This window comes from Rhododendron vialii, chromosome 2a (genome assembly GCF_030253575.1).
Source record: "Rhododendron vialii isolate Sample 1 chromosome 2a, ASM3025357v1".
NCBI lineage: Eukaryota > Viridiplantae > Streptophyta > Magnoliopsida > Ericales > Ericaceae > Rhododendron > Rhododendron vialii.
In genome coordinates this window covers 9,967,354-9,978,243 of record NC_080558.1, presented here as the reverse complement: position 1 = coordinate 9,978,243, position 10,890 = coordinate 9,967,354, and the positions used below count along the sequence as shown (strand labels likewise).

At 36.7% G+C, this 10,890-nt stretch overlaps 1 long non-coding RNA gene across 1 annotated transcript; it reads right to left on the bottom strand.

Annotated features, from left to right (window-relative positions):
- Nucleotides 1–640: 640 nt before the first annotated feature.
- LOC131315733 (uncharacterized) lies at nucleotides 641–1,532 on the bottom strand. Its single transcript, XR_009196877.1, has 5 exons — nucleotides 1,502–1,532; nucleotides 1,304–1,380; nucleotides 1,074–1,188; nucleotides 874–999; nucleotides 641–789 (listed from the first exon to the last, which is right to left on the bottom strand). It is a non-coding gene; the product is annotated as an uncharacterized LOC131315733 (long non-coding RNA).
- Between the last annotated feature and the right edge of the window lie 9,358 nt (nucleotides 1,533–10,890).

Below are 10,890 nucleotides of genomic sequence, written 5' to 3'. Positions count from 1 at the left end.
TGGCACTATCCCTTCGGTAATCTTCCTCCATGATGCATTGATGTTCCTCTTGTGGGATGCCTCCTTGTTGAGAGGTAAGCTCGTCATCTATTTCAATGAGATGGGCGGCGAGCGTCAACCGATGGATCTCATCCATTGGCTACGGCAATGTCCCTTTGGTAATCTTCCTCCATGATGCATTGGTGCTCCTTTTAGGGGATGCTTCCTTGCTGAGAGGTAAGCTCGTCGCGTTGGTGGTGAGCGCCGGCTGATGGATATCTGTTGGCTATGGCACAATCCTGATGATGCATTGCCGCCCACCACTACTAAATCATCCCCCCCCCCCCCCCCCCCCCCCCCCAGTTTAACTGCTACGTCGATCCTTTCTTCGATTTTCTGATTTCTGTACCAGATACCATTCGACTCATGGGTGGGAACTAATGATTGGCTCTGTCTACAACGATTTTGGATTTTTTCATAGACCTCTTTGAGATAAATAGTCCTTTTTTGTGCAATTCTAGATGTAAGGAAAGTCGTCGTATCTTATTGGTAAAACGGAATACTTGAAATTCAACAGATCCCTGGTTCCCAGCTGACCATTAAAAAAACCATAAAACAATTATAAATCAAAAGCATACGACAAACAACTAACAACTCGGACAAAAAAAAATTTTAAAATATTCTCAAACATGAACAGGGAAATACCTGAGCTAGAACTTGCAAGAACTAAGAATAGTTTATGTGACTGCCATCAGCTTCAAGAAGGTGTAATGGGCCGATGGCCTCTAGTGACAATTTTAGTGACAGGTTCTACGAAAAAAATTGAGCAATTCTCTATCAAAAACATAAACTGGTGCCAACAGTAGAACTAGTCAATAAAATTAGTGTGCATACATTGATGTTCCTAAGAACTGCTTCCATCAAGCTTTCTTTTAGTGGCTTCAGATGTTTGCTGGGATTGCGAAGCAAAATAAAATCTACACCGTACATATTGCTTCTGTGGTTACAATGGCTAATCTACTGCAAAACAATCTATATCTTTAGCATACTTCTTACAATATGTCTATTAAAGCACAACACGAACACCAAACCACCTTAGAGAAATCTTCGCTGCCATTGGTGCATGGATGAGCAATATCATAGGCTGAGATGAAACCTTTTGATTGCAGAAACTTATATACATTCCCCTTTTTACTTCCATTCCAATCCCTGCAAAAAGTTTTACAAAGACAGATGAGTCAGATAAAACATTATTTCCTCATTTGAGAAAGAGAGAGGAGAGCATTATTATTTTATCTTAGTTCTAAGGTGGCTTAGATCTTACCCGCATAAAATGACTGGAAGAGGTGGGAGCTGGTTTTCTTGACAGTATTGATCTATGTACTATAAAATCTTGTATACCTTAACGAGAAGAAGGAAAGCAAAGCAAACAAAGGTCGCGAAGGTTCAGAATTTGCAGATAGATTTTAGTAATTTTAACATACCATAGTAGGATCAGAACATAGTAAGTGAAAACCACCACCTGTTGCAACCTGACAAAGCAATAACTCGAAATTCTTAGTGATTCACAACATGGAATTAAGTCGGAAAACTGCTGTAAGCAGAACAGTCACCAAGAGAATCAATAGATGCCAAATTGTATGGAAAATTTGTTCCGAATCTTAACTCAAACTTGATGATGGAAAGATCTAATAGAACTATAAGGTCAGATTATCAAGCAGAGTGTTCTCTCTGTTTAAGTATCATACACAATCACATGAAACAGACATCCTATGAGAACCACTTGGTCCTCATGAATTGAAAGCAAGAGAAAAGCACAGACTGCCACAAATGCGCGTACTATCAAGTATCAACTGACATTTTCCCTCTGTGAATAATGCTGATTTGAAAAGCTATATGACGTAAACAGAGTTCCTAATGTTAGAGGGAGTCAAAATACAGAAACTCTGAGGCAAAGGAGGTTTTTCCACTAGCTACCAAGAGCCCATTCAGTTTCCAGACGATTGCTGGGTCTTGCTTTATAGTTTTGGTGGGGTCCACGTACAGCACTGAGGCCCCATGTTCTTCTGGCTATTTCTCTTCCATTTTTGGAGCAATTATGTGGGGGTTAGAATATTGAGGGGGATTAGTAACAGGAAATAGAAAGAGTATCGATTTCTGTGGGGCCAAATATCATTCATCTGAAAAAGTGCATGCGTAAAAGCCCAGCCCAACAATATATCTTAAATACTATATTAGCATATCTTTAATTCTGCTTGTAAAAAGGTACTTATTTCAATTTTTGCTACCAGTAATACCTTGTTTCCCCAAGAACACTCCTTGAAATTTATTTTGCCGTACTTGGACATCTTGATTGAGATGCCTCGTCTCGCATGGCCACCATCCTCTCCTTTTGTTAAAAAACAAGAAAAGAAACAACGAAAATATAAGGAATAGACTAATTGAAAAAGAAAAAACAAAATGAAGAACATAAGTTGGCAAATGTTAGATGCATACATATAGCTCCTCGCATTGAGGATTGATCCATCCACCATCTTTCAATGCATGTGATGCCTTGTATATATCACAGAAATCTGGCACCTTTCCATTAGGCTTGTCTACCGAACATATTCAAATAACCATTAGTTTTAAAGGACATAAAGCAATTAAGTGAAGAATACATCATGATTTTGATGGAACTAATTAAAATGAGAAACTCAACCTGTAGACTGACTCTACAAACTAACTTAAACTAGTTCAAACAATAATCCATTCTACCAAAATTACATTCTTCCATTCCAGCCCATATAAGCATGTGTTCGTGTAGGATCGTATTTAAAAGATCTTAACAATGCACAAAAAATCTCACCTCAATTATTTGAATTTCAACCATAAACGCCTAAACGGAGTCACTATTATTTTTTTTGGCAAGTACAAACAGAGTCATTTCCTCCAATGAAATAGGAAAAAGTTGTACATCTTCCTAAAATCATACTCCCTCATTCTCAAATTCTTTGTCCGGTCCGCAAAACGGAGTGTTAAAAATAATGCAATTTTTTTAAGAAAAAATTCAAACTTTTTTCACAAATTAAAAATACTCATTGATATCTAGTAAGTTGTTGAAAAACTTTTGATTTTTTCTTGCAAAAATTGTATTATTTTTAACACTCCATTTTGCGGATCAGACAAAGAATTTGGGACGGAGGGAGTATAATAGAATTCTCTTCATTTTTCTTTTCATGAGTCACATTATTAACTCTTAACTCTATGAAGTACTTTTTCTCTGAGAGAAATCGATAATGCCTAGTTTATTAATCCACTTAGCATAATTATGATAGTTTTCCCTTTAAAGTTAATACACCAGAACATCACATAGATTTCCCAAATGGAAACAAACATTGTTCAGGTATGCATACTAGGTCACGTAATCCTTACGAACTCTTGCACTTTCACTCTCAATTCTCGCTCTCACAAATTTTAGTAGTATGTAATATTTACGAAATGCACTTTCTCGCTCTCACTCCCGCACCTGCATTATGTGACTTAGCCTTACCTACATGGCCACATTAGTCATGTTGATAGCATAAATGTCTAATACAAATAAAAAATTATAGCTGAGATTTTAAACTAACCCAGAGGAAGCCCCAAAATGCCACGTCCTACAGCTTCCCAATACTGTCACATCGCACAAACTTTTTTTCTTTTGAAGACACTGTCATACTAATTGTGTTACTGTAAGTGTAGAATTTGAAATCTTTTGACCACAAAGTACGTATTCACTCACAGCTTCCCTTCTACATACTTCAAGTTTGCAATTCTTACATTAATTCAGAACCAGATCTGTCAAAAAGCCTTAATTCTAAGCTTTGGGATAAAGCAAGGCATCAATGTTAGGAGTAATCAAACAAATCAAGTTTAAGAAACTCAAGGACCGATAGATTTAGCTCAAACCCGACATGCATACAAGTAACACTCAAAACTAAATTACAAGAAATAATTGTATGTATATGCTTACCTATCACCGAGTAAAAGCCCTAATCAAACAGAAAAACAAGCAAACATTGTCACCGGTTAAAAGCCCTAATTTAGTAGCGCTGATAGTCCTCACGATTTCAAGCAATCCTTGTATGTATATGCTCACATATGTTTGAAAAGGCTAGGGCTTAGATAAACATATACATAGAGAGAGAGAGAGAGAAAGAGAGAGAATACCTGGTAGGAGTGACACGGGCGCGCGCGCGCGCGAGAGAGAGAGAGAGAGAGAGAGAGAGAGAGAGAGAGAGAGAGAACGCCTCTACCACAGCTGGAGATGCGCACAGAGTCGGAGGAAAAGCAACGGGGGAGGCAGTGTCCGAGGAGAGAGGGGCTTTCATTGGTGGGGGGTTTGATTGAGAGGAGGGGGGAGCTGAGAGGGTGTGGCGGTCGAAGAGAGGAGACGAGACTTGAGAGGGAGGAACTGATGAAGTGAGGGAGAAAGGGGAAGCGTATAATTGGTGCGGGTTTATATTAGGTGTAACCGTGTCGTTTCATGTTGGAGAATCATTTGCCGACTAACTAGTTAGTCTAGTTAGTCATGGATTACCAAAATGCCCGCCCTTATTTTTGTGAAATTTTGAATTGGCGCGAAAAAAAACATATCTTCCCCGACCAGAAACAATATGTAGCCAGAGTATAATTGTAACTCATCTCAACAATGTAGCACAATTAGACATGCTTTACAATTGATTAATTATCGAAACTTATTAGGCCACATAATTATGCGATAAAATTAATTAGTTACTCCCCTTTTCAAAATAAATCTGAAGGCATACCCGCGGGTGATAAAAATTATCGAATGCGAGTGTAATCCGAACGGCCGCGCCCAATAACTTTTACCACTAAAATGGGGTTCGGTGATGCCCAGTCAATTCATATTAAAACCTCTTTTGTACTATTATAATTATTATCTATACTATATACTATGAAATAATGAGGAGAGAAAATAGTCAATAGAGAGAGAAAAGGAGCACGGGGAAGAGAGGGCAGAGAGACTGAGTTACGGGGCGATCGAGAGGGGTCACGGCAGTGCGAGAGAGAGAGAGAGAGCACTGGAAAGTTAGGGGGAGGTGAGGGGGTTGTCCGGAAGTGGGCCCGAGTGGCGACGGTTAATGTGGTGGTTATGGTGATACACGGTGATGGTGGTGGTTGAAAAGTGGTGAACGGCCGGTGACGGCACGAGGTGATACGCGGCGGGGGTGGTAGTTCAGGTGACTAGAGGAAGGTGGTGGCGGTTCAAGGGGTGGCGAGAGGATAGAGATGAGAGAGAGGTTCGGCCGAGAACTATGGAAGTAAGAGGGAAACAGAGTAATTCTCGTGTGCGGAATTGCCACGGCGCGGAGGCGGCTTTTGGTGCAAGCCGTGAAGCAGAAAGAAAGAAATGGAACAAAGGAGAAAAGAAAAGCAATGGAATGGTGATGGCAGCAGCTGCCATGGTAAGTATGTATGCATATAGTTTTCTTTTCCATTTCCATTCCCTCTAATCCACTACTTCTTTTTCTTTTACAGCCATGAAAGAGAGAGTGCTCACCGGAAGAAACAAATGTGTTGCCGGAGAGGTGTTTGTTTTGGCCGGAGTCGTGTCGGAATTGAGGGTGTTCGGCTGGAAGGTAAAGGGAAAAGTTTGTGTGGATGGGGAGGAGAGGGAGAGAGTGATGGCTGATGAAAGTTATGAGCAACAAGTCTATGGCAGACAAATTATTTATACTATGAGGAGAAGGCCATGATTTCCGACAGAATTGAATATGAGAATTTACTCATCAAACTAATCCTTGCTGATTCACCACATTTTTAACCTTTCGTTCAGTCGGTTCAATAAATGAATTGAATCATTGCCATAAAATAATTTGCCCTGGAAAAATCTGGCCGACACTGATTGTTCTGGAAAATTGATATTTTTCTCATAGTACATTTGGTCTTCGATCGGTTGCGTTGTTCAGACTTCGTACTAAGAAAATTGTCTAAAATTTACCGTAGTCTAGAAAAATTATTTCGGATCTAACTGCGGTATTAGTATTTCAAGAAAAAATTTCAATAATCGTATTTTTAATTTTTAAGGTAAAAATTGGATTATTACAATTAGATTTTCTTATTGGTGTGTTGTCAAGCTAAAATCCTCACAAGATCTTTACAGAGAAATGCTCACAGAGGATCCAGATCCTCAAAAGATTGAGCCTTGCCCAAATTTATTCTTAGATTCCTAATCCATCGAGCCCATTAAAGCCCAATTAAAAAAATTAGGCCCAAAGCCCTAATATGATTACAAACCTACCCAACACCAAATTAAGTCTGACAAACATAATAAATATGATGGGCCAAGAAATAGTGAACCCAATAATTATAAAAAGCCCAAAAAACCATTGCATATCCAAAAATCAAGCACCAGATAATCATATCCAATTGATATCAATATCTTGTAAATACTATTTAAAAACATTTTAACATCATTATCAAAATTAAATACCCAACAATATTGAAATTCATTCTAAAAAACATCATCATCAAAAACAAATCCCCAACAACAAGAATGTATGTTCATATTCTATGGAGGCCAAACATTTCAATTCTTAAGGCCATTGGAGAATTTGCTTGGTTGTTAATTTTAAGGCCCTGGAATTAGTCAAAATGCACACAAACGACTAAAACATATACCCGAAAGTACAAATTAGAGTGCTACGCTAGTTTAAATTTAATTAGTGTTTGTTGACCTTTAATGCCTTTAGTTGGGTCATAGGCTCATGAAACTAAGTCTGGCTAAATTTGATCAATGAGTGTTGTGATCATGAAGGCTGATAAATCTCGCGGGAAGTTCGCCATTACTTGATTTGGAAAGATAGAATTTGAAGAGGTTTAATTTGAGGGAATTAAAATAGGGAGAGAGAGAGAGAGAGAGAGAGAGAGAGAGAGAGAGAGAGAGAGAGAGAGAGAGAGAGAGAGAGAGAGAGAGAGAGAGTTGGTATTTTGCTCTCGTAGGAACAGACGAAGCAAGGGGAAAAATGGTATTGTTGAGTAATGGGTTTGGAAAGTGAAAATGGTTTTCCAAAGAAAAGGATAAATACTGATATTTTACTTAAAGAGAGAATGGGGTAAAGAGTCTAATTTTGTGTATTTGTGAAAAAATGACTAGCTAACATAGGAAATTAATTTGGCCCAAAAATCAGCTGCTGAGGTTGATAACTCATAGGTATTGGCCTATTCATACCTTTGAAACCTTGGTAAAAGTAATACTATCTCAGTTGGAGAGGATTTCATGTTAGAAAACAAAATTTCATTAAAAATACCTGTTCAGGAGGGTTCTGATATTAGTTGAGGTGCACATAAGCTGACTCATATCCGGTTATGAAAATATTATGAAGTCTCATGTTGCATAAATAAATCTATGTATAACAAATTTACATGCTCTGTCGTCCAAAAGAATTTAATTTCAGAAGGTAATTTTCTACTATCGCTTTTAAATATCACTTGTGGTTCGAATTCCGAAATTGAAATTGAAATATAAACCTTTGACCTAGCCCAGCTCTTTTACTTTCTCGAATTCTCATTGTGAGAGAAATGCCTACATTTGTTTATCCTCTCATCTAATCTGGCATGAATAGAATGTCTTTAACCGAATCCAAGACAGGATTAATCGATGTGTGCAGACCTGAACAACGCTGACAGTCGAACTAAAAAAAAAATCATCCTCTGTCTCCTGCTTTTCATGCTTGCATGCATTATGCTTTACATGCTTGACGTGTTAATAAAATTATTTAACCAAAGCACCCTTACTACTAAAGGCTATATTGACCAAACAGTCAATTAAAAATTATTTTATTTATTTTTCTTCAAATATTCTCCTAAAAATTTAAAACGCCATGTAAAAAAAGAAAAAATAGCTACACCACAACTCTTATCAGATGATGCTTAAGAAATCTTTTCCATCATATGAAGAAATGATTTGAAAAATTGTTTGACATCTAGATCTCTTAAAAATACATAAAAATACTCCTTCCATTCCAAATTGAGAGTCCCTTTTGGGGATTTTAACTATTTAAGGAGACATGCAATGATTATACCTACAATGCCTATTATTTCCACTATTACCCATATATTCTTCCTACTTTATAGAGTTTTTTTTTTGTCCCCCAAACTATGCACCTTTTTTCTACTTAGTCCCTAAACTATCAATTTGACAATTTCATCACTTCAACTATCATACCATTACCTACTTAGTCCAATAGATAACGGAAGTTAGGAATTTTGACGGAAAATACCATGTAAGGCATGTTTGAGACATTGTAAAGCAGATACTTAATTATGAGAGTTTTAGAGATAAAAATTAATTATGACCCTTTAGGATAAAATGATCAGAAGAACAAGATCTTCACACCGGTTCACACGGATTGAAAATTAAAGCGCTTAATTTTTAACCATATTTTTTATATATAAAAAGTCTAAATTATATATAAATAACTCAGTCTTTTAAAAAAAAAATGTATGTGTTGGTCTCTATAAAATGCCACGTAAGATTCTAATATATGAACTTTGTAAAAAAAATTAAGTGCTCCATTCTTCTATCTATTTGAACCGATACGAATGTCTTATTTTTCTGATCATTTTACACTAAAGGGTCATAATTAATTTTTATCTCTAAGGCTCTCGTAATCAAGTATTTGCTTTATAGGGTCCCAAATAGGGCCTTACGTGACATTTTCCAGCCAAATCTCTAATTTTCATTATCTATTGGACTAAGTAGGTTATGGTATGATAGTTAAGGAGATGAAATCATCAAATCAATAATTTAGCGACTAAGTAGAGAAAATGTACATAGTTTAGTGGATAAAAAAAAAAAAAACTCTACTTAATAACACTTATATTCACCTTTGAGGGACACTTTTGGAAAATCACCAATTTTTCCTTTCATTTTTGGAAAAAGGGCCTTCATTTTGGAATGAAATAATGGACTCTCAATTTAGAATGGAGAGAGTATATCACTATGTCTCCATTCTAATAATTACTATGTGAAAAAATAAAACACTGCAACCATTATTCAAATTGATAGCTTATGATCCTGTATGAAACAAGGGGAAGAACAATTGAGAGGCAGTGTCATTTGACCTTGCCATTTTGTTGTACATTAAATTATCAAATAATGGTAGTCTCCAAGATAAGCATTCAATTTTTGTAGTGTTGTTTGCTCGTGCAAACATTCCAAAAGAACAACAGGGATTTTGCCTTGTGTTTAAAAGAGACTTTAATAAATCCCATTATAGAAACATGCAATGAAGGAGGGAGAGTAATTTCCTTAGAGCATCCGCAATGGGAATAATCAAAATGTGTCACGTCAGCATTTGATTATCTATTTAGTTCATAATCAACCTTAACCATCTCTACCTCCATATTGATTATTTTTTGCATCCCTAACCAAAAAAATCCTTACAATACACAATGCACATATGTCCAATCGTAAATGAATTCCAATCATGCACCCAACCATATTAACCATCTCGGGCCCACATTGGGTGCCGTTTGCGGGGCGAGGCGTGACAAGATTTGTGGAGCTGTATGCAAGCAGGTGATCCCTATGAAATGAATAAAAGTGATACGTTTGACTAGAGTTGATCCGCTTAGTATCAAAAAGAGTAATGCAATTGAAATTATGGCCAATGTAAGCGACGAAGCCATTTAGGCTTGATTTGACCAAAATATCCCTTTAAAGCACGATCTTGCGTTTGAGTAGGGTCATTGATGACAAGTCATAGCTTTTGCACCTGCTCTGTGCAAGCGATTTTTCAAATTACTTTAGTGGATTTTTGGACTTTCATTGTTTTTCCTTTGTGGCCCGTATTGCTGTTTTGTTCTTTGTTGTATTGTCCCTTTACAGAGGTTTTTATGGTAATTTCATCATCTTTGCCCTGCATATTTGCCAACATGTAGTAGCATAATTAGAAGTATTGCAATCAGTGATGATCAGAGATTGCAATCTGCACACATATTTTTTGATACATACATATGTTGTACATGTGTAGTTAATGCTAAATTTATAGGGATGAAATCTATTGCATTGAAACATGGAGATGATGTTAGGCACCCCACATTATCCTTTTGGTAATTGATTTATCATGCTCCAACTTTTATAACTACACTCTTTTTTATTTTTTTTTTGGGCTCAGAGTTTTCACAAGTGACACCAAGGAACACCGGAGCTATATTCCTTTTGGATTTAAAAAACAAAAAGCCAAGAGGGGTTAGACAGATTCGCAAAAGAAGAGTCCACAGTGGGAAAAGAGACTATTTCATTATCACAATAAAAAATATATCAAAGACCGTTGCGGTATAAGCAAATAGATATGAAATTACATTTATTATCTTGCATTGGTATGTCATTTGTGTTTGCTTTTATACTGGCAATTACTTGCAGGCCATTGCTGTTGTGTTTGCTTGTGATCAAGAGGAGTATAGTGTGGTTCTAATAATTCGTTCTGCTTACAAGGTCTAGCCAAAATTGCTTTTGAATTTGAGCTCTATTATTTGCTGTTGTATTTAGTAGTGTTACATACTCCAATTGGTTAGTCAATTGATTAAGAGAACCATCTATGAATCACTTTGGGGCCTTTGGGCTATTGGATGAAAAGGTTACTGCGTTTGTTGTAACTTCATTGCAAGCATGATGCTTTCTATTCGAATCTAATTATTCGTAGTCAACAAATATCCTCTATTACCAATAATAACTCAGTCCACGTTATAAGGCTTGCTATCGTTTACAAATTATTAGCTAATTACTAATGATGAACTTTTTGGTTAATTTAAAGATCAAAGTCCAAATGAAGGCAGCAAGTTGGCCTCTTGTGTTAAAAAAAAGATAGCAAAGCTTCTGATTCACCTCCAAGTGATCAAGATTCACATGGTTTTATTGCT